At 54.5% G+C, this 2,723-nt stretch overlaps 1 protein-coding gene across 1 annotated transcript in view; it reads right to left on the reverse strand.

Annotated features, from left to right (window-relative positions):
• Positions 1-2,723, reverse strand: part of AP5B1 (adaptor related protein complex 5 beta 1 subunit) — a 12,765-nt gene that overhangs the window by 9,290 nt on the left and 752 nt on the right. The window lies entirely within an intron of this gene.

Here is a 2,723-nt window from a genome sequence, read left to right on the forward strand (position 1 = left end):
TTGCAGGCTGGCCAAGCCCCCCAGCGGGGACCCTCACCCCATGAGGGTATGGCCAGCCTGGGTGAGGGCTGATGGCTGTTTGCAGGCTGGCCACAGCCCCTTCAGGGTGGGGGTCCTCGCTGGGGTGCCTGGCCTGCCTGGGTGAGGGGCTGATGGCTGTTTTCAGGCTGGCCACAGCTCCTTCAGGGTGGTGGTCCCCCCTGGGGTGTCTGGCCAGCCTGGGTGAGGGGCTGATGGCTGTTTGCGGGCTGGCCACGGCCCCCAGCCACCCAAGCTCCCAGTGGAGGCTGGCTGGAAGCCGGTATCTGGGATTATAATTGAAACTTTGTTGCCTTCAGCGGAGGCCAGAGCCGGCCAGGGCAGATGGGAAGCTTGGCTTCCTCCATTGCCGGGGCAACCTAAGCCTCCTGCTTCCTCCAGCTCCATGGCTGCCGGCCCCCATCTTGGTTGGGTTAATTTGCATATAGTCGCTCTGATTGGCTGGTGGGCGTGTCTTGGGGGGCATAGCGAAGGTACGGTCAATTTGCATGTTTCTCTTTTATTAGATTAGATTCTACGTTTTAAAATTTTTCGAGTAGACTTTAAACTGATAGCGTTCACATACTAACCTGGATTTCCTATTTCTCTTGGAAAATGGACAGATGTGGCCACATTGGGTTTCTCTGCTCAACTGTCACTGCCCCTGCAGATAGCACACTCTCCACAGTCCCCAGGACTCTCCAGTCTCCCTGACAGCCAGCGCCAGTCGCCTCTTATCACTGAATTTGCACTATCGTTCTCTTTATAATAAAGAACTTTGCTCTGGCTGGCCAGTGTGGCCCAGTGGTTGAGCATCAATCTATGAACCAGAAGGTCATGGTTCGATTCCTGGTCAGGCACATGCCTGGGCTCCATCCCCAGCAGGGTGCATGCAGGAGGCAGCTGATTAATGATTCTCTCTCATCAGTGATGTTTCTCTCTGTCTCTTCCCCTCCACTCTCTCTAAAAATCAATGGAAAAATATCCTCAGATGAGGATTAAGAGCAACAACAAAACACAAACAAAGAACTTTGCTCTGTATCTCTGTGTACTAGGATACCAAAAGTTGGAACAGGAAAAGCTGAATGGGTCACATGAATCAAGAAAAATAGGATATTCATTCATTCAATCAATATTGCTAACCCACTATGCCAGGCACAGGATAGGCATGAAGAGAGAGCCATGGACGGCATGAGCGAACATCACTCCCTCCCTATGGCCTCATTCCAAACACTGTGTAACTTTCTTTCCACAAGTGGAGACATCTGAGTTGCTTCCCAGTCCATGAAAAAGATTGCCTTTTGTATCCAGGGTCACCCCTGAAGACTACAACAGGGTACTCACTAAGCACTTACTATGTACCAGCCCCGTCAGGCCTGGCACAACCAGAGTGTTCAATCAATATGTACTGAGTGAATGAGCCAAATTCACCTCTCTCCTAGGCAGACTGTGTTAGTCAATGTTGTTTCTCCAGGATTTATCCGAAAGGTAAGCGCATAGTAGGTGCTCACTTTAGGATCAGTTGAAAGAGACAGTCTGGGATAAGAGTGGAAGGTTGACAGGCAGACATGGGCTGCCTGAAGGCAGATCCCTGGAAAGGAAAGGGAAGGGTGAGGTGAACATTACCCCCACTGCCAAGCCCACATCCCCCTCACAGGGACCCTAGGAGGTGGTGATAGGATTCTCAGGTGACAGACAAAGAAGCAGGATGGAAAGGAAAGCCCCTTAGCTAAACCTACAGGTTCCAGGAAGGAGTGGAGGAGGAGGTTCATTTGCCCCCCAGGCCCACACTCTCCCCACCCAGCTGGATGCTCCACAGACGTCCCGTGGGGGATATGCAGGGCCACCCGTTGAAAAACTGTCCTCCTCAACTGGATGCCTGGAAGGCCACCATCAGCAGGTTACCCTACCCTTTTCACTTGTGACTTTTGAACTGTGAATTCATTTTTCGGACTCATTTCCTCCTAATCTGTTCCAGCAAACATTCAATATGTGAGGAAGGTGTGTGTGGTTGGGACTACGAGATGTTTACTATGGGGCAGGGAGAGAGCGGAAAAAAAAAAGGGGTCCCGTCCCTGGTCCCTGCCCTATGTCAGTAAGAGAAGCTCAGCTGAGTCCTAGAGCCCAAGTGACAAGCCTCCTGGAGGCCACCAGCGCTCCACAGGTTCTGAAGAGGGTGGGTGTCCCTCCAGCTGGGCCTGGGCACTGGGCAGAGCACGATGAAAGGCTGGGGAAGGTCCCAGGCAGAACCTCGGCCAAGGGTGGGCTCTAGGGGGAAGCCGACATGAGCTTCCTGTCCTGGCTGCAGCCAGGTCGGGACTGACTTCCTATGGAGTCCGCGGCTCTCCGGCCTTGCTGTACCTGAAAATCCCGTCCCATTTGGGGACAAAGATGAGGGTGTTTTGCGCCCTGTGTAAAGCCCCCACTGACTAAGGCCTGGGCGCTTTTTCGGGAATCTCGGGTGGACTCAGAGCGGTTTTCAACGCCCCCTCCTCCACCGAAGCCTTCCCACACTTTTCCGGCCAAGAGTTCGGGGCTCTCCCGCTTTCCATGGCGGGCCCTGCGTGTAGCCCCCCCGTCGGGCCCACCGGCCGGGGCGCTTCCGGGGGCCCCGCGTGCCCTCCCCGCACGGAGTCCGCGCCCCAGCAAATACCTTTCCGGGCTGAACCCACGAACTGCTCGGCCCAGCTATTGGGGTTCCTGGG

The sequence above is a fragment of the Myotis lucifugus genome, unplaced genomic scaffold, assembly GCF_000147115.1.
Source record: "Myotis lucifugus unplaced genomic scaffold, Myoluc2.0 scaffold_373, whole genome shotgun sequence".
NCBI classification, from domain to species: Eukaryota; Metazoa; Chordata; class Mammalia; order Chiroptera; family Vespertilionidae; genus Myotis; species Myotis lucifugus.